General features: G+C 39.1%; 1 pseudogene; it reads left to right on the top strand.

Annotated features, from left to right (window-relative positions):
- Nucleotides 1-13553: 13553 nt before the first annotated feature.
- On the top strand, nucleotides 13554-14571 carry LOC102419536 (annotated as a pseudogene).
- Nucleotides 14572-25820: the final 11249 nt, after the last annotated feature.

Here is a 25820-nt window from a genome sequence, read left to right as displayed (position 1 = left end):
CCAACCAGGTTCCGTGCTTCCCCACACAGACACGGAGTATGCCTTTTATAATTGAGAGGTATAATTATCATTACTGAATTACAATAACATTTGTTTCTCCCTGACACTCAGCACACATTATACTCTTGAAATTCTCTTACAGAAACAATAAAAAGTAGTACGAAAATTATTTGACATTATAATAATACTTTAATTGTTGCTTATGTGGGAAATACAAACAACTGCTACTCATCTGGTAGAGTTCAAGTCATTACCCATCCTCTCTTCCATACTCAGACTAATCATGTTGAAGATATAAGTAGAAAAATATTTGAATTAAAAAAAGGAAGAACCCTAACCAGTTTGGCTCAGTGGATAGAGCTTTGGCCTGTGGACCAAAGGGTCCGGGTTTGATTTTGGTCAAGAGCACGTACCTCCCTTGCAGGCTCCTCCCCAGCCCGGGGCCCTGGTCAGGGCTCATGCAGGAGGCAACCAATTGACGTGTTTCTCTCACATTGATGTTTCTCGCTGTCTTTCCCTCTCTCTTCCACTCCCTCTGAAAATCAATGGAAAAATTTCATCTGGTGAGGGTTAACAAAAGAAGGAAGAAATCATTCAATAAAAACATGCAATTTATCTGCTGACTTTTTCTTTGAAAATATGGTGGCAAATAAAAAATGGCAATTTTAACAGCTAACAGTATATATATATATATACCCACACACACATATGTACATATAGACATATACACACATATATAAGGTAGGTATGTATTATATGTTCTAACTATAAATATAGATTAGACATATTAAATCCACTTTAGCTACTCTTTTTTTTTTTAAATATAGTTTATTGATTTTTTACAGAGAGGAAGGGAGAGAAATAGAGAGTTAGAAACATCGATCAGCTGCCTCCTGCACATCTCCTATTGGGGATGTGCCCGCAACCCAGGTACATGCCCTTGACCGGAATCGAACCCGGGACCTTTCAGTCCACAGGCCGACGCTCTATCCACTGAGCCAAACCGGTTTCGGCCACTTTAGCTACTCTTATGAAAATTTAGAACAGACTTTTAAATGGATAAACATATTTTATATATTTTTCAATAGTTTCCTAATTACTAAAATAAGTGGTATACATTAATGTTTATTAATATGCTTGGAAACCATCTCTTCTACAACAGTGATTTTCAACCTTTTTCATCTCATGGCACACATAAAGTAATTATTGAAAGTCCCCAAGCAAACCAAAAAATGTTATATTTTTTGCCAATGTGACAAAATATAAGCATAATTTTGATTCATTCACCCTGGACAGCTATTGCTGTGATTGACTGTTGCCATTTTTTATTTGACAATCCAAAGGAAAAGTGACCAGTGCCCCTGACTAAATAGTCAGGCATTGCATGTTTTCAAAATTATTGTGGTACACAGGTTGAAAATCTTGGAAATTGTTCTACAAGAACCTAGCAGGAAGCCAGCCTACTACAAGTCTGTGTATAAATCTTGTGGGAAGTCAGACTGTTGTCTCCGTTAACAATTCCTAAAGTCAAACAATAACTTCTGTAACAATTACCTTAAAATGGTCAGGGCTTCCTTATTAACTGATAACTTCCCTAATTTTTGTCCCTGCTTCCAACTCAGGACCAACCAGAGAAAGCCAAGTATGCACCCCTCCCCAGTCATACAGAATGCCCCAGTTCTACTTAGCTTCCCTGCAGCTTTCCCATGCCAATGGCTTCCAGTCAGGGCACACCTGAAGCTTTTTCTTTTTCTTTTTTTTTTAAATATATTTTATTGATTTTTTACAGAGAGGAAGGGAGAGGGATAGAGAGTTAGAAACATTGATGAGAGAGAAACATCAGTCAGCTGCCTCCTGCACACCCCCTACTGGGGATGTGCCTGAAACCAAGGTTCATGCCCTTGACTGGAATTGAACCCAGGACCCTTCAGTCCGCAGGCCGACGCTCTATCCACTGAGCCAAACCAGTTAGGGCTGAAGCTTTTTCTTTATTCCACTATAAATCTTCCTCACTCCTCTGCCTGCATTGGAGTCTGTACCAAACACAAGTGATATGACCGACTCCCTTTCTATATAGCAAACTCTGAATAAATAGCCTCTGCTTGCTCTCATCTGGTTGGCCTTTGTTCATTTCCACAGGTGGAGAGATAGGTGAAGTCCCACTATGACCTGCCCAGTTTGTACTGCTTGTGGCCACAGATCTAGCCTTTGACAGACTGCAATTCCAGCCACTTGCATGCTGCTGCCTGCAGACTGTGCAGTCTGTGAACATGTGTAAGTCCGCACGGAGTTCTGAACTCCACTCTCTTTACACTGAGTTCCCAGGCTGCTTATTCTTTGGTTTGATACCTAGATTTTGTTATTGATTCTCGCTTACTTGGCATTTTTATCCTTGAGAGAATCAAGCTATTCTTTTTCATTTTTCTCTACTAGCTTTTGTGTGATGAGCCAAAATAAATTTTAGACTGTAATAAAAAATAAAAAGCATTTATTTGAGCAAAAGGCGTTGCAGCCCAGGAGACACCGATTCAGGTAGCAACCTAAATGGTGCTCCACTGAGACAAAGGGGAGCCCGCCTTTTATAGCAAAAGTTCCTGCCCAGTTTCCCAATTAGGTCTGTTTTATGTAAGTGAGGTATCCAAATTCATACACTTCTGATTGATCTGAATTGCGCAGTCCTAATTGGTTGGCGTTGTGTATCCTATTTTGTCATTATGGAGCAGTTCTGATTGGACAGGGCCCGTCTTAGTCCATTGGTAAAAAGATGAAAGCAGGGACTCCCTCCTCCCTCGTAGTATTTGACTCAGACAGCATAAGAGAGCAAAGCATAGTGCAGGGAGTTGACTGTTCAGTCTGGGGTTCTTCCTAGTATACAAAGTACAGGAAGCCCTGTCAGCAAATGGCTCCTGGGCTTGTATTATTTATAAAATTTGGGCCATTGGTTGACCATGGGGAATCCATCTTAGCAGACAAATTCCTTCTCTGGGTTCACATCAAACAAATTGGTGTTTTTTTTCGGGGCCCACAGTGTTAACTGTTTGTGTTGTGCTGGCTAAAGGTGTTGCTCGTCCTAAGAAGGAGAATCATAGTGTAGATAGAATATGGGCATAGGTCTCATACTCTTGTTTTTCAAGCCAGCCTCCCAAACCAGAGAGTTTGATCTTTATTTCCACAAATGCAAATGAGTTACTTTATGGTTCAAGAAATAATTCATTAACCCCCTTGTGGAAAAAGTCAATTTTGCATTTCTGCTTACTTATAAATGTTTTCATTTTTTTTATTTCTCCTTTGAATAATTTCTAGAAACATCTTACTGATTTTCTCAGCAATTAAGTAAAATGAAATTATTTACATATGTTCATTTATATATGTTTGAGTCATGAACTTACTCTTTAAAATTATTTGATACTACATATAAATCATATGAATTAAAATTTATATGAGAGTATACATTTCTTAATTGTCTTTACTGTGGATATCTTTTATGTTTGAATCTATACATAGTGAGAAATTTCATAAAGATTTGAGTTATTTTAAACAAATTAAGTGCTGGGGTCTTCTACTTGATAAAAATAAAACTAAGAACAAAAAATAAAACTGTCTACTAAAACTTTTTACTTTACATTTTAAAATATCCCTTTTAATGATTCATGAATTATATATGAGAATCACAAGTTACATATTTAATATGCTGGATAATTTAATTTAAAAATATTTCATAAAGCATAATGCTAATTTTCAAATGGATTATCCTACATCATTTCCTTATTTGATTGACTTAAGTTGCTGGTTTAATGTCTAATTTTTTGTTATTGATATGAACATACTGACTACTTTCAGATATTAATTCTGAGAGATGCAGATGGCTATGTCTTCATCACAGCATATCATATTTTAAACAAATACTAAGAAAATACACACACACATATACACACAACCTGATAACAAAAAGAATGTAGACATTTGTTACTTCTTTGTAAAGAAGTAACAACTGGCAAAGGCTAAGAAGTTCTTGAGTGATTCTCTTTAGAAAAACATGGAAATCAGAGTCCATCTGTAAAATCTCAAAGCAAAGTGTTGAAAACATAAAACTCAAAAGGTACAATAGCTATTTTCTCAACCAGATATTAAAAATGTATACTTTTATATTAATATACTTTTTATTATCATGGGAACAAAGCTCAGTTCCCAAAAGGAAAGGAAAATTACATGTTTTCTGGTAAAAAAGAAAAATCTTAGAATGGTAATAATTTGTTCTTTGTGATAGAAACAAGGCTATAGATTAAGATAAAGAGGGTAAATGAAGAAGAATAGTTTATTAGAAATTATTATGGAAAAAATGTATGATGACGTTGTTAATAGATTCAGCCAGCTACAGGGCAGAAATTGTGGCACAGAAAGTCAAGTACTTGATGTCCAGGCCCAGTGCTAATCTGTAGCTATTGTCGGATATTGAAAAAAAGACAGATAAATAATACGATGAAAGGCTGTCTATGGCCCCTAGGTATCCTTTACAAATTCTAATTTGTTGTTCCCTGAACTGTTTCAGTCCTTAAATAGCCCACACATTCTATTTATTCTAAAACCAAAATGACAACCGAAAGCCTTTTGTACATGTGCACATTTGGAGAATAGAATACATTTCCCAGAATGTTTGGCCAGTATTTTTGTTTGTTTTAACGAAAGACTCTGAAATGCATAGGCAAAATAGCTTAAGCTTGTTATGTCCTTGCTGTCTTTGTACCATGAAACTTTGATTTCAATTCCATGATATGCTGGTTGAGTTTTGCTCTTACTATTAGGATACTATCATATATGTTATTCTTTGTTTTTTATCTCTTTGATATAATGATTTTAATTCCCTAGTTGTAGACGTATGTGGTCAAACTGAAGAAATAATTTAAAATAATTTTAATATAAAGAAAATTAAATAAAATCATAGAGAAAAATACACCTTGAATGTGTTAAAGAAAAAAATATTGGACCAAGTAAATGTGAAGATCTGATTGATTTTATTGAGTGATTCATGAATCAGGTGACATCCCATCTAGTCAATAGAAAGGTAAGACATATGGGCACTAGACTTATCCGGGTGATCAGTTCATAAGCTATATAAATATTTAATCACTATTTTATACACATGAAACTAACATAATATTGTATGCCAACTGTAATTAAAAAATGTTATGTAATAAAAAGAAGAAAAAGGAAAGGATTGCTTCAGGCAAGGGCACCTTTCTTTGTGGAAAGGGCAACCAGGGTCTTATCAGGGAGGTTACTTCCCTAGTGTTGGTCAGCAAATTACAGACTCATTTGTTTACGGTCACATTCCTGGGAAAGGCTGAAACTGCAGTTAGGTCAGGTAATATGCAGGTAATACGTCTAGGTTAGGTTCCATAGGCTTTAGCACAAGTGACACCATCTGGGGCCTATGGATTTCTCTTTAACAGATGCTTCTCAAAATACTACCATTGTAAAGTTGTATGATTTCCTCCACTTAGTTTTAGGTGCATATGCTTTTAAGTCTTTTGAAATTAATATAGGAGACAGACATGAGAACTATATAAATTAACTAAAGTCAAAGTTAAGTCAGGACCTGCTGTGTGCTGCCTGACACAAAATTTGGCTGAACAAAGATGGAAGCAGAATACAAGAAGCCTCTGGAACAAAGAAAATTTCAGCAAAGATTTATTAATAGCTACTTATGCATACTGTATTGTTTACCCATAAAAGAAAAACACACGGCCACAAAATATACCTTTTAAAGGTTAAAGTTAATCCCAACCTGTTATCCATTCTATTTCCCCATACTAGCAATTTCCAAAGAAACTACAAACAGCCATAAGATCAACCTCTAGAGATGGTTGGGGTCTCTCTTCCCTCTCTTGTGAGGAGAGTCTGCCACTGTCTGTGGAGTGGCTTTCTTGCTTGTCCCCTCTGTTCAATAAAAATCTGCTTTTCTACTTTGACCTCTTGTCTGGCTTGAATCTTTAATTTAATTTCCTTTGAGAGGCCATGAACCCTCTTGGCTTAGGTCTCAGGTTCCCACTATTGTATCACTTTTATTTGCCTAATCTATAATAATAAAAGTGTAATATGCTAATTAGAGCAGATGGCCTTCTGGATGAAGCAGGGGCTGCGAGGGAAGCCCGGGTCCCAGAGGAAAGCCCGGGTCCCAGGTGCCAGAGGGAAGCCGGTGCTGGCAGCCAGGGGAAGGAAGGCCTATTCTTGCACATCGGGCCTCTAGTATAAGATAATTAGCCATGTTGGTATAATTTACATAAATATAATTTTAATGTTTATATTATACAGTTTTAAGAGATTCTCTGGAATATGAAAACTATTTCTCCCATAGAATCTTTACTTTTGTTGTTTTTGACTTTCATTGCTAATGCTGTATTGAACCTGTATGTGAATGTGTTTTGTTTATAATTTTTTTGGCACTTAAATGCAACTTTTCAGTTCTAGTTTTACTCTTATTTTTTAAAATTTAAATTTATTGGGGTGAAATTGGTTAGTAGGGTCATGTAGGTTTCAAATGTGCATTACTATGACACATGATTTGTATATTGCATTGTATACCCACCACCCAAAGTCAAATCATCTTCTGTCACCACATATTTGGTCTATTTTACCCTCTACCATCTTCCCACCCTCATCCCTTTGGTAACCACCATACTGCTGTCTGTCTGTGTATCTGAGTTTGTTTTATATCCCACATATGAGTGAATTCATATGGTTCTTGGCTTTTTCTGTCTGACTTATTTCATTTAGCATAATGTTCTCAAGGACAATCCATGTTGTTGCAAATGGCAGTATTTCATCTTTTTTTATGGCTGAGTAGTATAATTTTTTTCTATAATTTTGATTCAGCTGAAATTATTAAACTTATTATATTTCTACTACAGATAAACCATCAGAAATAGGCAGATTGTTAGACTAGGCAGTTAATTAAATATTAACAAAAGAGGAAGGAACAAACAGAGCACCTGGGGAGTAACCAGCGTTGTTTCACAGAATAATGGGGGGAGGGTTGGTCCTAAAATGGCGAGGGGGAATTCCTTTTATTGAGTACATGCATGGTAGAAGCCAAATGACACAGCAGAACTGTGAGACATGCTCAATAGACACCAAGATGGTGACTGTAAAAGAGGGAGGACATTCATCTGGGAAAGTGGGCGGGGGGGGGGGGAGGATCAGATGGGGGGAGCCCACAAGCCCACAGAAGATCCAGGAAAGTGATTGTTTAGGGGTGGTAACCGGAATGGTGAGCCGAGGTGTTTTCCCGGGGCTGTGTCTTGCGATGCCAAAGAATGAGCTTCGTGGACCAGAAGATTTAAGCAAAAGTATGGAAAGTTTATTATAAGCATATTCAGACTCCCCGCAAGGGGAGGGGGACCCAATAATGGTCTGCCCATTAAAGCCTTGTAGTCCAGTGGTATATAATTTGCTATAAGCCTGCTTCCGTATCTACTGTGTCATCACCTGACTGATTCCCTCAATTGTTCTTGCCCAGCAACAGACCTGAACTCAACCTGTTTCTGTGTGTTCTTTCTCTGTTCCTATGCTGAACTCTCTCTGTTTCTATGCGTTTGTACACTTTGCTGCTACAGGCCCTCCCTTGTTTTCCCATGCCTCCTGCTTTGAGTCCAGAAACATTTTACTATTTCTGCTTGGTTGGTTCCTGTTGGTGAGGCTGCTCAAACTGCCATGTCTGCCCCTGCCTATGCCCCACCTGCCTTTGTTTCCACTGGACCCTGCCCTGTCTGCCTGCATCTCAAGTTAACACTCTCAGAGGGAGGGCACAGGAACATGCCTGGGAGAGCCAGGAAAGAGATTGGGTAGTTTGAAAGAAAGCCTGCTCTTTCCCAAACCCCGAAAATATATGGAGGCTTGGCAGGGACCATAGGGCGTGGTCTGCCCTGTAGCCTGCCCATCCTCTGCCTCTCCAAGAGTGTGCTGTCACTTTTTGTTCTCATAAACCTTGCCACTACCACTTGAAACTCCTCCTATAGGAGTATCACTGAAATTCTTTTCCTGTGACACTGCTGAAGAAACTATTTCCTCCAGTAACAAGATGATTAATAATTGTTTCTGTTACTAACAAGCTTATGTTCTAGAGTGAGGCCATTAAAACATATATGCACACAGAAAAAAAAACAAAACAAAACAGTATCTTTTCTTGGTTCCACAATATACAAAAACACCAAGATCAAGATCTTAAAACACTAATGAGAAAAAGAGATTTAAAAAGCTAATGAAAATAATTTAGTATAATTGTATATGATACAAAATATCAAGTAAATCTGTTAATTATAAGATCCATTAGTTAGCATCAGTAAATTAATTTATATTTAAAATATCTTGCTATTTAAAATTCTAATTTTATAAGATGCTTGTAATATTTTTCTCTTTTTTACATTGAATTCTTTTTTAGATTCAAATATTTTGTCCTATTATTCAAACCCATATTTAAACAAATCTTTGCCTACCAGAGAAGTTCTTACTCCACATTTCCCATTCAACTATATAAATATTATGGAGGCATTAGCTGAGCTAATAATCAAATTAACAGAGACAGATTAGTAGGAGAAAATGTCCAATATTTATTATATGATTCTGCATTCCAGATTGCTATAATGAGACTCAAAGAGGCATTACGTAGTTGAGACTTCTGTGTCATTCTGGAGCTAAGAAGACAAACAGAGATCTGGGATTTAAAAAGGGAAATTGGCAATTCACTGGTAGCTGAGAAAAAGAACACATGGCAAACAGAGTCCTGTTAGACAACCCAAAAATAATGGGACAGAGAGGAGAAGCCTTTGGAACAGGTTTTTACATGGATCCTTTCCTTCTACCACACTTAATTCAAATTAGGTTAAGATGAAAATCCTAAAGCGAATATGCTGAGGTTCTCTCCCTAAAGCAGAATCTTCTATCTGAATTTTTTGGGCAAGAAGGGGGAGGTTCAAAGGGTCTTTCTTAGTCATGTTTCTTAATAATCAGCTTAAAGTCGTGATCACAAAAGGAACATTTTGGGGTGTCAAAATTTTGGTCTCTTTGAATGTACAATTTCATCTTAACTCCACCCATGACAGTTTTCTGTAATAACTTACCTATTAAAAGAGGGAAAATCACTTTAACTTGAACTCTTTAGTGCCTCACAGGTTTTAGCTCAGTTCCTTTCTGAAATTGCTGCGGCTAATTCTGAGGGGTTGATTTTTTTCTCATCTGCCTTTTATCTCTATCTCTGTTCCTGATCTGTCATCTAAGTTTTATGTCCTTTGATGTTTCAAAGTTCATGCGTGCGCGTGTGTGTGTGTGTGTGTGTGTGTGCATTTTCTTTTTTTTTTCTAGTTATTTCCAACTTGAATTACGTGAGACAAAGCTATATGTAATCTCAAAGTCCTTTGACAATGATATCTTAAAATTCAACTTAGGGACAATCAGTTAAGAAATTGAAAACATTTCAGACTGAAAAATAGTCATGGAGTGACACATAAAAGCTGATAGAACTTGATACAATCAGAGAGCTGCAGGAATAGAAGTCTATTTTTTCAATCATTGATTTAACATTAGTGTTATTATATGAATAAAAAGAAGTCCTGCACATTTTAGATTTTCAAATATTAATTCTTCTTATGCTATGAAATGAGTCTATTCAAACTATTCAATATGCTATTGAATGAATCCAACCAATGGACTACCAGCTAATTCAATATTATTGCTCCCACTTGACACTTGTTTTCATTTAATAATTGAATACAATCTTTATGACATATTTCTGCTTTGAGATAAGATATTGCACTTCAGACAATGAATGACAACAATGCTTGAGAGATAAGAAACAAGTGATGTGAGTCTCATGACTGCCTAGTGTTACTGGACTAACGGGGTCCATTTGCCTGCGTGAATCAAAGGCCAATAAGACACGAAGAGGAGTTTGCAGCAAAGAAAGGAAGGGCTTATTAGTTGAGGAAGTGGCCCACTCCCAGAGCCACAGGTAAGCAAATACTCAAAGAGCTGGTTCCCCAATGGCTTTCATGATATGGGTTACGTAGGGGGGAAATCAATAATCATGGTGACTGAGGGAGTTAGAGTGGTGGTCAGAATCATAGTCTCTAATGATAGGTTTGTGCTAGGGTGGTATGTGTAGTTGTTCATTGAATCTGGTCCTGATGTCAGCCATAGCAACACTTTGTGTGGTTTCGCAGCTTTTCTGGGTCTGGAGCTTAAACACACTAAAGCCTAGATATTCTCTCTAACTTGATTGAAACTCTGTCTGTGTGGTCAATAGACCCAAGGCTTTGTTCCTAAGATTATTTGATGCTGACCAGAACTTCATTGTCCTGAGGACTTAATGATTAAGGGAATGGATTTGCAAGGGGGAAGGAGGCAGGTGAGTCAGGGTTCTGGATGAGGCCAGTTTGAATCAAAAGGAAAAAAGAGAAAAGGTCATATTAAAGAAATGAAGTTACTGTGCTGTTAAACTAGCTTATTTACTTACTTTGTCAAAGCAAAAATTTGCACTATCCAAATTAAATAAGCAAACTATGCAATCAAGAGATGTGGTAAACAGGGGATGTATGAGGCTGCTGCTTGATTAACACAGCACACTGGTTGACAGGAAACTTTTTAATATGTAGAAAAAGTATACTCTAAAATAATAAAAAAAGGTATAGTATACTAAATACATAATCAAGTAACATAATCATTGTTGGTTATGATTATCAAGTATCATGTACTATATCTATACTAATAAAAGCCTAGGTGGCCCTTGTTCCCTCGCACGACACCCTCACGTGATGCTCTCACGTCATCACAAGATGGCCGCCCCACATCATCACAATGATGGCCGCCCCCATGTCGTCACAAGATGGCCACCACAAGATAGTCAGCACAAGATGGCCGCCACAAGATGGCCAGCAGGGGAGGGCAGTTGTGGACAATCAGGCTGGCAGGCAGAAGCGGTTAGGTACAATCAGGCAGGCAGGCAGGTGAGTGGTTAGGAGCCAGCAGTCCCTGATTGTGAGAGGGATGTCTGACTGCTGGTTTAGGCCCGATCTAAATGGACATCCCTCAAGGGGTCCCAGAATGGAGAAGGTGCAGGCTGGGCTGAGGGACACACACACACACACACACACACACACACCACCCCCCCCTCCCCCGTGCACAAATTTCGTGCACCAGGCCTCTAGTTTAATTATATGTGCTATACTTTAATATGACTGACAGTACAGTATGTTTACATCAGCATCACCACTAACATGTGAATAATGCATTCTGCTACCATGTTACAATGGCTATTATGTCACTAAGTGACAGGAGTTTTCCAGCTCCACTAAAATCTTATGGGACCACCATCATATACTGGTATGGTGTCTGTACTTTACTGAAACGTCAGTATGCTGTACATGACTGAAGGAGGAGGACATTAGTGTGAAGGTTGATAAATGGGAAGTCATTGGTGAGTTAATGGGAGTTATTGGGAATTAATAAGAGTTATTCATGAATTTGTTTTTCTCTGTGATTAGGCCATTGATATTTGCTAATTGGTGACCATCAACTCCAACCTTCCAAAAGAGACTGGGACACTGGATTACTGCATACTTTGATATTTATATTTCAAAGAGATAATTATGCCCAGCCAGCATGGCTCAGTGGTTTATCATCAACTTATGAACCAGGAGGTCACAGTTGATTCCAGGTCAGGGCACATGCTGGGTTGCAGCTGGATCCTCAGTTTGCCAACTGCTGATTTTGTGACTTCTCAGTCTCTATAAATGCATGAAACAATTTCTTAAAACAAACTATATGTATATATTCTAATTCTGTTTCTTTGAAAAACCCTGATTACATGTATAGTTATTTATTTCAAAATAAAATAAAACATGCTCAAATTTATAAACAAATATTTAAATATAACTGATATCAAAAATTTGAAAGGAAACCTCAAAATATGAATATATTGTGGTATTTCAAAATAATTTGACCTATTTAACAATACTTTTAGATTGTTAAGCGATTATGATAGTTCTAACATCTACACTAATAAAAGACAAAGATGCTAATTGACCATACCTTTGCTATGCCCTAAGCCACGCCCACCAGTCAATCAGAGCGACTATATGCAAATTAACCCAACCAAGATGGCGGCCGGCAGCCACAGAGCTGGAGCAAGCAGGAGGCTTGGTTGCCCTGGCGATGGAGGAAGCCAAACATCCCACCTGCCCTGGCTGGCTGTAGCCTCCGCTCATGGCAATGGAGGAAGCCAAGCTTCCCGCCATCCCTGAGCTGGCTAGGGCCTCCGCTCATGGCAACAAAATTTCAATTATAGAAGACAAATAAATCCCAGACACCTGCTTCCAGCCAGCCTCCACTGGGAGCTTGGGTGGATGGGGGTTGTGGCCAACCTGCAAACAGCCATCAGCCCCTCACCCAGGCTGGCCAAACCCTCATGGGGTGAGGGTCCCCGCTGGGGGGCTTAGCCAGCCTGAAAACGGCCCTCAGCCCCTCACCCAGATTGGCCAGGCACCCCAGCAGGATCCCCCACCCTGAAGGGGGTATGGCCAGCCTGCAAATAGCCATCAGCCCCTCCCCCAGGCTGGCCAGGCACCCCAGCGGGGAACCCCACCCTGAAGGGGCTGTGGCCAGCCTGCAAACAGCCATCAGCCCCTCACCCATGCTGGCCAGGCACTCCTATATAATAAAAGGGTAATATGCAAATTGACCCTAACAGCAGAACAACTGGGAATGACTGGTCACCATGACATGCACTGACCACCAGGGGGCAGATGCTCAATGCAGGAGCTTCCCCCTCATGATCAATGTGCTCCTACAGGGGGAGCTCTCCTCAGCCACAAGCCAGGCTGATGGCTGCCAGTACGGCGGTGGTGGTGGGAGCCTCTCCTGCCTCCTCAGCAGCGCTAAGGATGTCTGACTGCAGCTTAGGCCTGCTCCCCGCTGGCAAGTGGACATTCCCTGAGGGCTCCCGGGCTGCCAGAGGGATGTCTGACTGCCAGCTTGGGCCCGATCCCCCGGGAAGTGAACCTAAGCCAGCAGGTGGTCATCCCCCGAGGGGTCCCAGACTGTGAGAGGGCACAGGCCGGGCTGAGGGACCCCCCTGAGTGCACAAATTTTTGTGCACTGGGCCTCTAGTAGTAAAACATATTTGGATAAAATCTATCAAAACTGCTTATGTCATGTTTGAGTTAATTATATTAATGTTTTTAAATAAGTAAAAAGAAAAACACAGGATGGGAACAAGTGGAGGTACCCAGGCTGAGGAAGGCCTCCGGAGTCCAGACCCACATCGCTGGGGGCGTTGTTACCGCCTGTGGCCCACAAGCCAAGGCGCATGGGCCAACACGGGTCTGAGTGTTCCTGAACCAGGTCCAGCGCTCGTGGGGTTTAGTCCACTGAGGAATCCAAGGCTGTGTTCCTTACTGACTGCATCTTGCTGTTCCCGAGTTAGCCAAGAGGCTCGGCTTTGGAGGAAGGTATCAAGAAACTGATCATGTTTCCTTGAATTTGCTTTTGTGTTTGCTTCATCAATGTCTGTCATATTGAATATTCTAAGAGAGATACTGGAATAGCTCGGGGTCCCCATGGACCAGGTTTTGCACATTTGGGGAAACAAAGGTTATGGTTCAGCTTGGAGTATTAGTCATATTATTGGGAAAATTCTTCCTTTAGAAGCTTGTCGCAGGCCTGATTTTGAGTTGATCCCACTCTTGAACCCTGTACACTCTGGTAACTGTGGATCTGTAGTTGCATCTTTTGCTGATATTTTGTGTGTGGCAAATGATGAAGAATCCAGGTATCTCAGATTTTGAAATAGTATATGAAAAAATTAGTGAGAAAAGTTCTCAGCCTGTAAATGAAGCTGCAATTTAAAAAATAGCTGTTCTTGAAAACAAACTAACTTTTCTTCGTTCTCAGATTGCTACGATTATGCACATGCAGGAACTGAAAAAAAGTACTAATTCTGGCTCCTTTGACTCAACTGATGGGCCTGTGGTTTGGGACAAGTGCCATCATCAGGAACTGCTCAACTGAGTGTCAAACTAGATCTATTTTCAAGTTCAGTGCTTCCCGCTCCTCCTCCTCCACCTCCTCTGTCCCCTCAGTTTTCTTCTCTGCAGCCTCCATATTCTCTTGTGCAGCCAGAATATAATCATATTTGTGACTCAGATAATACAGCAACTGAAATGAAAAAAAATAGCACCCAGGTGCTAGTAAGACCAATTATAGTTGTCATTCAAAAAATCAGAAAAACAAAGATGTTCCAAACATGTTGGATGTTATAAAGGATATGAATAAGAATAAACTTCATGCTATTGAACGGTCACCTGGAGGCAGACCCATTCATAAGAGGAAAAGACACAGTTCACAGTGGGATCCAGTGTCTTTAATTTCCCAGGCACCAACGCAGAAATTTGCATTCCAAGAAGATGATTCCTTTAAAAGAAATATAGGTCTTGGGAGTCTTCTCCATTTTCTAGTCCAGAAACTTCAAGGCTGAGCTCTAATAATTTTGGACATCACATTACTTTGTCCAAAGGACAGTGACCTAAAGGAAGAACTGACAAACACAAAAGGTGTCATGACCAAGGTGCGAGCAACGTAAGATGTGTCTGCGCTTACAAGGAGAGAGGCAGAGATACGCCTGCATGTCTTTCACTACATGTTAAAATCTTCTGTTAATGAAATCAAAGGAAGTCTGTGTGCCAGAATATAGGAGTGCAGAGGTCTGAAAAGTCTTGACTTTTAAGAATACCCATCTCTGGTTTTGGAAGCTCCAGTAGTTAATTGGTTACTGATGATGGGTATAATATTGATTTTTTTCATGTATGTTAATGTTATTAAAGGCTGAATACATACTTGGAATGGTTTTCCTAAGAGCTAAGTAGTAACTGACTTAATGTTTCTCATGAGAGAACAGTAAGGTTTCACTGTAAGGTAATAGAAATTATTTTAATGGATTAAGAAATTAATATAAATTAAGTCTACATTGTATCACTCAGCAAATGATAGTATGTTTGAGTTCTTTAAAAACAATTTTTAAAGCAATTATGACATCTTAATTTAAGAGTCTTTGAATCTTTTAAAAATTTGTAGTGATTTGGTTTACTTGGCCTCTAGAACCTTGGGAGATTTTTAAAAAATATAATTGTTTCATTCAGATAGTCATAGCTTGAATCATATAGGTTGAGCCTCCTAAAAATTCTTCCTAAAGTTGATAATTATTTTTTAGAAACTGATTTGATAAATGCTAGTATTTAAAGAATCTTCGTAAGTTTTGTCTATACTTGCTATGTAAATATGTATGCCTAACTTAACTTTTTCTTTCATTCCACATTATAGTTATACTCAGTTCCTTTGTAAATAAAATGTAAAATAAATGTACTTTTGTAACTTGAAAAAAAAGAAAAACATAACTACTTGAAAATCATCTAATAAATGTTTATGTTTCAAGTATTCTCCAGATAACAGAAATAGTCAAAGATATGTACAAACAAGTCCAATGATCATATCTTACAATGATTAAACTAAGGCACTGCATTTTATATACATACACATATCAGGATTATCCAGAGAAACAGGAACAAAAGAAGATATACAGATATACATAAGGAGATTTTTATAGGAATTGGCTCATGTTATGGAAGCTGAGAAGTCCCATGATCTGTCATCCAACTGTAAACTAAAGAATCAGAAAATCTGATGCTATAATTTATTTATTTATTTTTAAATATATTTTATTGATTTTTTTACAGAGAGGAAGGGAGAGAGATAGTCAGAAACATCGATGAGAGAGAAACATCGGTCAGCCGCCTCCTGCACATCTCCCACTGGGGATGTGCCCGCAACCCAGGTACATGCCCTTGACCGGAATCGAACCCGGGACCCCTCAGTCTGCAGGCCGACGCTCTATCCACTGAGCCAAACCAGTTTCGGCCTGGTGCTGTAATTTAGTCTGAGCTTAAAGGCCTGAAAATTGAGGTTCTAATGGTGTAAATCCTGAGTCTGAAAGTCCAAAAACTAAGAGCACCAATGTCTGAGGACAGGAAAAGACGGAAATCTCAGCTCTCTGGCCATCCCCTTAGCTAACTACTCAAGTTGACTCAAAATTAACTGTCTTGTGCATATATTCCAAATACTTTAAAAAATGTATCATCTCTTTAGCAAAATAATTCTATGGAATGCCTCTTTGTACCTATAATGTCAAATATTTTATAAACAATATTTACTTATGTTCTTATCAAATACTAGAGGCCCGGTGCATGAAATTCGTGCACGGGGGGGCAGGAGGGAGGAGGGGTCCCTCAGCCCGACCTGTACTCTCTCCAATCTGGGAGCCCTTAGGGGATGTCCTACTCACGGCTTAGGCCTGCTCCCCGTGATTCTCTGCTCTCTGCAGACCTGCCTGCTCTATGCCACCACAGGCCCTGGTGTCTTTTCTCTGCAGGGGCCTGCTTGCTCCTTGACACCACAGTGAGGGGCAAGCTGGGCCTGGCTGTGTGCTCGCCGGAGGGACTGCTTGCCCCTCACTGCTGCGAAGAGGGGCAAGCAGCGCCCTGCTGTGTGCTCGCCGTGAGGGGCTGGGGTGCTGCTTGCTCCTCTGTGCTGTGTCGAGGGACAAGCAGTGCCCTGCTGTGTGCTCACCGTGGGGGGCTGGGGTGCTGCTTGCCCCTCTGTGCTGTGTCGAGGGACAAGCAGTGCCCTGCTGTGTGCTCGCCATGGGGGACTGGGGTGCTGCTTGCCCCTCACGCTCACAGCAAGGGCTTAAAGGACTGGGGGACCCCAGTGGTGCTGAGGGGACTGGGTGCTGCCATCTTGTGGCTATGGTTGCCGCCATCTTTGTCGTGTCAATGCATATTGGCTGTGTCCCTCCTTATTGGCTGTGGGTGTGCCATCTTTATCATGAAGTGATGGTCAATTTGCATATTACTCTTTTATTAGATAAGAATATCCACTCAAAAAGGAGACTATAATGAAATTTAATAACACTAACATAATTTGTCCCCAGAAGTTGAGACAATGGGTTAATATATTCTTTTTTTTATTGATTAAGGTATTACATATGTATCTTTAACTCCCCATTGCCCTCCTCCCCCGTTCATGCCCTCACCCTCCTGGTGTCTGTCCATTGGTTAGGCTTATATGCATGCATTCAAGTCCTTTGGTTGATCTCTCTCTCCCTTACCCCCACCCTCCCCTACCTTTCCTCTGAGGTTTGAGCATCTGATCAATGCTTCTCTGTCTCTGGATCTGTTTTTGTTCATCTGCTTCCTATATTTTCAACTTTCTAAAAAAACAGCACATTTCAAAATTTAAGTACCAGTCCAAGTCTGAATATAAAAGCAGGATAGTCAGACAGAGAGTAAATTCTTCCTTACTTATATTTTTGCTCTATTCAGGAGTTCAATAGATTAAATGAGCACCACCCATATCACATAGGATAATCTGCTTTACTCAGACTACTGATTCAAATGCTAATCTCTTCCAGAAACACTATAACAGATACACCCAGAATAAGATTTAACTAAATATCTGGGTATCTCTGGGTCTAGTCAAATTCACACATAAAATTAATTATTATACTACATCATCTTTTATTGTCTCCTCTGCAATGATCTATTACAGAAAAATTAATTTTCTTTTATTTGATTTAGTACATTTTCATTTTACATGTTTTTGGACTAATGTTTAAAATTTTTATTATAATTCATATTTTTGCATTAAGAATTATCTTTGTAAATTGGAGTGTATTGACTGCAAACTCTGAGAATTTAGCTGTGAGTTTATTTCCTAAAGCTTAATACTTACATTTGTATGATGCATTTAATCTTCTGAAGTACAATCAAAAGCCAATTTTCATTCAATGTGCATATCTGAAGTAAAGACATCTATAAAGAAGTATGTTTTGATATTCTAGATGGAGATTGTAAGGGGTGGTTATTCACAGCAGGGTTATCTTCAAAAGCGATTGGGAAGAAGTCTTAAAAATGAATAAGTATTGAAGATAACTTTTCTTTAATGGCAACAGTTGTTGAAAATTCATTTAGTTATGATAGTTGAATAGTCTGAAGCTAATGTGCTCCATGGTGACAGGAATTAAATGAAGTTTTTCTTAGTAGCTAAAACTACACAAAAGCTAGTCATAGCACTAATAGAAGCATGAAACAGAAACCAGTTGGAAGTTTAGGTTGTAGTATAAATTTAGATGGGGTAAACATTAAAATGCTAGTGTGAGTGTTCTTCATTTCTTTCCTGAAGATAAATTAATATGTAAATTATGTCCTTTATTGTTTTTATTGCCTAAAACCTTTCCTGATGTGGGAAATCCTTTTATCTTAGAAATTACTCCTGTTTTGCTCATATCCCTATGCAGTCTCACTCATCCAAAAACTGTGACTCCCACAGCTTTGAGACTGCCTGGACCTCTATCCCATTTAAGGGTATTGCAAAGGGGCCAGGCCTGGAGCAGGTCTGCCTCGGGCTGGCCAGTAGTGTGTGGCTTTTGACTTTGTGCATGAAAGATTTCACAAAACAAGTCCAGGTGATTTTGAGAGTACATTATTAAAGCTAGGGATGGTAAAACAAAGGAAGGGCCATTTAATTATCTGTCTCAGTTTCCCTATTCCACTTGTCCTGGTTTAATAACCTGTCTAAGTAAGAGGCTCTAAATCAGAGCCATCTTGTCTCTGTCTCATAAGCTCTTAAAGCAGCGGTTCTCAATCTGTGGGTTGCGACCCCTTTGGGGGTTGAACGACCCTTTCACAAGGGTCGCCTAAGACCATCAGAAAACACATATATAATTACATATTGTTTTTGTGATTAATCACTATGCTTTAATTATGTTCAATTTGTAACAATGAAATTAGGGGTTACCACAACATGAGGAACTGTATTAAAGGGTCACGGCATTAGGAAGGTTGAGAACCACTGCTCTAAATCAACATTCACCTGTAGATGTATACCCTTGTGGCCTCCAGAAAACTAAAATGTGGGAGGTGGGTAAGGAATGCTTGTTGTGAGTCAACACGAGGGTGATATTTTAGCAAAATATTGAAGAGGAGAGGGAGTAAGCTATGCAAATATTTGAGGGAAATATAGTCCAGGCTGATGAAATGCAATTTTAAAAGTTTTAATAAAGTTTTTTAAATAAGATTGTGTGGGTTTTTTTTTGTTTTGTTTTTGCCTTTGCTTGGGTTCCCCCAGCCCCACTCCAAGGAAAAAATTTGGGTGACAGTATTTTATTTGTAAATAACCCTAAAGAACAGGAGTGGGAAGTGGAATGAATATGTGTTGAAGGATGAAGAAAAGCCAATAAAGTGTGAACTACAGTCAGATTACACAGCAAGCAACTGAAGACCCTCTATAAGTTGGGTAGAATGTGTCTAAGAATTGTCCCACTGAGAAACAGGAAAGCGTAAATATTGATCCAGCAAATCTTGTTTAATTTGGACTTTCTTGTGAGCTAGAGAAATTTCTCAGGCAGAGAAGCTAAGAGGAAAAGTGACTGAGCGTATAAGAAATATCTACAGGAGCTGAATGTGAATTTCTGAAATAGGCCATGGGGTGCAGGTGGGCTTTAACATTTCCTACAGTCTCTTACTACTCAACCTAAAAATCAATCTGTGGGTCTAATTCTGCTTGAAACATTTAACTCAAAGCCACTCTCTTGCATGCATACCACTGTGGCCCCACTTTACGCCTTTACCACAGAAGACAGTGATTCTCAACTCTGTTAGATGGAAACCTCATTTTTATAACAAACTTTTTGTAATATCCACTTCACTTTTCTGAAATAAAATTCATAGAACATCTATCTATATAAAAGCCTAAGCAACCATCACAATCGAACGGACGACCAAACAGGCTGCGCGGGTGACCAGGTCAGCAGGGGGGTTAGTGAGGGGCGACCAAATGACCTAATGGCAGGCTGCATGGAGTGACCAGTCCGGCGGGGGGTGGGCAGTTGGAGGCAACCAGGTAGGCAAGGGGGTGCTGTTAGGGGTGATCAGGCTGGCAGGCAGAGGCAGTTAGGGGTGATCAGGCCAGCAGGGGGGCAGTTAGGGGTGATAAGGCCGGCAAGGGGGTTAGTGAGGGGTGATCAGGCTGGCAGGCAGAGGCAGTTAGGGGTGATCAGGCTGGCAGGGGAAGGCAGGTAGGGGCATCAGGCTGGCTGGCAGGTGAGTGGTTAGGAGTCAGCAGTCCAGTATTGTGAAAGGGATGTCCGACTGCAGTTGGACATCCCCTGAGGGATCCTGAATTGGAGAGGGTGCAGGCTGGGCTGAGGGGACCCTCCCCCAACTCCCCATGCACGAATTTTGTGTACTGGGCCTCTAGTATAACTATAAAATAATTTAAAAGTGCTATTGCACTATACTAACTCTGTTTCTGCCTCTGCCTAAATTCAATGCAGCCTCCTCTGATCTACCAAAGTTATCTTTATAAAATGCATCTATATATCATTTCACTTCTTCAAATCCTAACATAAAGGAAAAACAAAAGGAAAGGCATTTATAATAAAGCAATATGCATTTCAGTAAGTGCTGAGAAAACACTACAGGAGAAGACACAGTGATGAATTGTAATCAGTGGTGCAGACTATTACAAACATATTCAACTGGCACTGAAATATCATGAGCAGTGTTACCATTGCTGACTTAATTTCTGAAATAGTGAACAACTTACTGTACAGTTGTAAGCATATATTTTTCTAGTTGAGCATCTAGATGAGAACACAATTGAATGACGCTTGGTTTTTGCCTTGTAAAACCCTGAGCACAAGACATAGCTAAACATACCAGAGTCCTGACCCAATGAATCAGTGAGATAATAAAATGTTGTTTTAAGTAATAAATTTGTGGTAACTCATTATGTTGCAATGAAAGAGTAGCACTCAATTTATATAACTACTTACTATTTCAAAAACATGCCATTCAATGCAATTCTGTCTCAACAGTATTATTTTTTTCCTATAATGTGCACCCCAATCTCATAATCTCTTTTACTTTGTATCTATCCACTTGGTTTGAAAGAATGATTCTTAAGGTTTTATTTCCTTTGTTAAATCTCTTGGAAATGTTGTATATTTACTTTTTCTTGTTTATATTCATTGCAATGTAATAAGTTGCTTCACATTTATGTTCCCTACTAAACTCCATTTTTGAGAGCAGAACTGTATAACCGCATTTGTAAAATCAGTGACTAGTGTGGACCACATAAAAGGGTTCTATGAAAAGTAACCTCACAGGGTGATCTGATCATAAATTCCTAATTGTGCATATCATGGGGGGTAGTCATGCCCCAGGCCTAAAACTTCATTAGTGAAAGGTTTAAGCCAGCCCTGTACAGTGTTCTTGTGCATCTAGGTTAATACACCCTTGAAATGCCAGAAGTGACCTGGCTGGAGTAGCTCAGTTTGTTGCGCCTTGTCCTGTGAACAGTCAAGGGCACAAGCCTGTCAGGGGAGCATTACCCCTAAAGAGAGCACATAATCTTGTTAATTGTCCTGTAATACAATTCCTACCTTACTTCCTAATCTTCCTTTCATTGACTCCTTAATTTCAAATGCATAAAAGCTACAAAACTTATTCTCCAGAGCATTTTAGATCTTACTCCCTGACATATTTCCTCAGTTTGACTGAAATATACTCATAAAAATTCTTTACAGGTTTGGACGTTTCTTATGTCAACACTAGCACATTTATTCATCACAGCTATGAATCAGTGAATAAGATAATGACTATTTTGAAGTAGGTTCTGCTTTTGTTCCATATTCTGTCCACTTATGTCTCTCGATTTAGCCTTCTACATCTTAATATTCTATATTATAAAAATTGTGCTACCTAATTTATTAAATGGCTTAGGAAATAATTTATTGTATAAGTTATGAATTTAGTAGTTTAAGATATATATATATATATATATAATTATAAATTCTGCATGGAAGCAGTGATATTTTTTATTTTTAATTGAAGTTTGGTATGGAAAAATCTATATATAATGGCCTAGAAAAGAAAAACATTCAGAGCTTGGAACATGCCTAGGAAGATAAGGTTATTAAAAAATATTTTTTCTCCCAAGTGTTATCAAATAGATTTTAATTTGTAGTGTGACCAAAATATCCTAGAGGACATTTCGAAGTGAGAAACTTTATAAACAGTTTTCCATTCCCTATGTGCAGTCCTTACTTCTGGCATGGGCAAGCACAAAATAACCTTTTTCTGCATCTTTTCTCCACTCGTAAGCAATGTCCTCATCCTCCTAACTTGTTCCAAATATTCTTTTTAAAATTTTCTTTCTTTCTCTGAACAAATATATGTCTAAATGTCTAAGTATACTTTTAAGAGCATCAAAGCAATTATTACTACTTCATGGACATTAGATGCATTTCCTATTATTTATATGAATGCCTTGACTTACAGTGGCTTACAATATAGGGTGACATGTTACTTATCAATATCAATATTAAGATCATGGAGCCCACCATGCTGAAATTTAATAATAAACTTTCAGAGTTGGAAGGACCTTAAAAATTATTTAATAATGCAGATCCTTCATTTGCATATAGATAAGGGAACAGGTAAGGTCAGCAGAGGCCTTATTACTTGTGTAAGGTCACATAACTAATCTGAACCAGAAAATAAATAAGCACTTTAATACCTTTGCAGAGCTTTTTCCACTGTGTCCCTCTGCTTCTGTTGTTCTGGCAGTAAGGAGAGCCTCTTAAAAATAAGCAAATATCAACAATAGGAGAAAACTCTAATATAGGGATTATTATTTTCCAAGGAGTGTTAAAAGGATAGGTAATCTACAGATATAAATGTATGCTGTGCACTTACACATAGAATATAATTGTAGTCATAGAGAAAATGTCATGAAATTGAGCTTTGAATAACTAATATTAATAGGAAGGGTAAAAATTGAAGAATAAAAATATCATTATGAGACACAAAAAGAGTGTCCCGACAGGAGAAAATCCAGAAAAGATCAAGGAGAGAACGTGTTACGGCAAAGTAACCAAAAGCCGGGAAACAAACCGACAAGCACTCCGGAGATGCAAAAGTTCACCTTTATTCCAAATGCAGTGCTGCTGGCTCAGGGGGAATCAGTTCCCCAAAAGCTGAGCAAATCTTTTCTGCTAACCCCGATATATATATCTCCAGATTCTATTTCAGGGGGGCTAACTAAAAGCTATTCTGCTGAAAAGTAGGTCATAAAAAAATCTTCTAGCTGACACCTACTTGCCACTAGCTGCAAACATCTATAGCTTAGTTTTAGTTCAAGCCCCTGCAAACTTATTGTTCCAGGATGTGGGTTTGCTCCGCACAGGGCTAGACTGATTATAGATAAGCAAGTACTCTGTCTCTGCTGGGGCTGGGTAAAGCTGTCTTTACCCTGTTTCTATAGTCACCTATGCTGTCCTTATCCATTACAAAAGTACTTTAAGAAGGAGGAAATAAATGAGTAAGAAGTAAAAAAATGTTCATTAAGTTTACATTAGGTTTTCATACATGTAGGTCATTTTTGTCATTATAAGAGTAAATTCTGTAGATTGATGAAGCAAATTAAGTTTTCAGGGTAGTTCTTATGAGGAGAATATAAGGAGATAGTGACAAAATTCTTTGCTTGACTAAATTTTACTCAGGCTTCTGAACTTTCTCCTAGGTCCATATGTGTACTTCCTTCTAAAATCCAGCATTAGCCCTGGCCAGTGTTGGTCAGTTGATTGACATTGCTTCATGCACCAAAAGGTCACAGGTTTCATTCCCAGCCAGGGCACATGCCTGGGCTGTGAGCTCAATTCTCATTAATGGTTCTTTCTCTCATCAATGTGAGAAAACCATTCTTTCTCTTCCTCTCTCTCTAAAATCAATAAAAAACATATTTAAAAAATCAAATCCAGTTTTAGCAAGAATTTTGTTAAGTCAGTTTAGCCCAGTGGTCGGCAAACTGCGGCTCTGCAAACCACGGTTCGCAAGCCACATGTGGCTCTTTGGCCTCTTGAGTGTGGCTCTTCCACAAAATACCGACTCTTCCACAAAATACCGACTTCTGCGCATGGGCCACAAAGTTTCAATCGCACTGTACGTGCGCGACTGCACGTGGTATTTTGTGGAAGAGCCACACTCAAGGGGCCAAAGAGCCGCATGTGGCTCATGAGCCGCGGTTTGCCAGCCATGGGTTTAGCCAACCCCTCCCCCCCTCCTCTGTCTCACCTATCCTCAATATCTGGTCACCTAAGATAGCCGATCAGATTCCTTCCTCATTCTTTACCATCCCCCCTGGTAATGTGGGATTACCTTGACCTGTGTTCACCAAAATCCTGTTAGGTCAGTTTAGCCAGAATTTCCTTATCCATGATACATTCTCTTAGTAATATTTTACCCAATGACTCCACCCTGTTCTTTGGCTATACATTTTCAATTGCCCACGCTATATTCCAATTTGAGCCCAATCTCTCCTGCTTGCTACACCACAAGATTTTATCTCAGTGTTCCTTATACTTATCATGATAGTGTCCCCTTCCCCATGAAGTCTTCCTTACCATGCTTTAACAAGTGTCATTGAATTTTTAATAATAGATAATAAATAGAAATAATTTTTCAAAAAATTTTAGTATGAAAGGATAATGATATCATGCACTATTTGGAGAGAAATGTAAAGATAGGAAACTCCTGTTCAATTTTTAGTTATGGTCTTTAAATACTAAAAGGAAGGTAAAATTTAAATGGATAATTAGAAATATGTGTGAGACAACAAGGAGACTCAACAGTTCAGAATCTTCCAGAGGGTCAGAGATCTACCCTGGAGTTAGCCAACAATAAGTAGAGAACTGAGTTTCTATTGTGATGACTTGTGTTTCTCAGGAAAGCAGAGGTGGTGGTGAGGTAGAGTGTTGAAAGGCAGGAGGAAGGATTAAAGTCTGGGAGTTGTGAAAGAATTTTAAATTAACTGTTGAAGTGTTAACCAAGAAAGAGGCTTAAGCTAAAAGAAATAAAAAAACATTCATTTGGGATCAGAGATTGCAAATGGAAGACACAGATTCAGATAGCAACCTAAAGTGTACCTCAGGGAAAACAAAAAAAGGCAGGAATTACAAAGGCTCAGGATGTAAATGCTGTACTCAGTCTGGTCCTCTTTATGTAAATGAGGTATTCTGCCAGGTTAATAGGGATTGGTTTATCCCAATATGCAAACATTGGAGGCTGGCTGGTAAAAGGGGATAGCTCTTTTTAAAGTAAGGAACACAGATGCTCTGGTTTTCATGGTGAGGAATAGATTAAAATTCAGGCACAGCTGAAAAGTTCAAAAGTTCGTGGAGAAACATGCTGGGTGGACTATGTGTAAGACAGAAAGCCACAAAAAATGTAAAAGGGGGGCCTTGAAATCTAGACTATCCTGCAGGGGAGCCATGAAACCTATAAGGTGAAAAGTAATAAAACCCTTGAACCCCCATCAGGTGGTAACTCAGACTAGCTGAGCTGCCCACTTGTGCTTTATGCCAAGTGTACTCAATAAATTTGCTTGCTTTGCTTCCTTAATAAGTTTGCTTGCTTTGCTTCTTTAATAAATTGGCTTGCTTTGCTTCAAAACTGTTTATGTTATTTGTCTGAATTCTTTCGTGTGAGGGTGACAAGAGCCAAGGAGGGGAGATCCCCTTCTAACAGCTCTCTGGTAACACTTCTATGGTGATTTTTTTTCTCCAATAAACTGTGGATTTGTAAATAATATTATCTTGGGTTCTGTGAATCTCAAGGATATTTTTTCCCCATTGATTTTTAGAGGGAATGGAAGGGAGG

The sequence above is a fragment of the Myotis lucifugus genome, unplaced genomic scaffold (assembly GCF_000147115.1).
Source record: "Myotis lucifugus unplaced genomic scaffold, Myoluc2.0 scaffold_252, whole genome shotgun sequence".
Classification (NCBI taxonomy): Eukaryota; Metazoa; Chordata; class Mammalia; order Chiroptera; family Vespertilionidae; genus Myotis; species Myotis lucifugus.
This window is presented reverse-complemented; position numbering and strand designations above follow the sequence as displayed.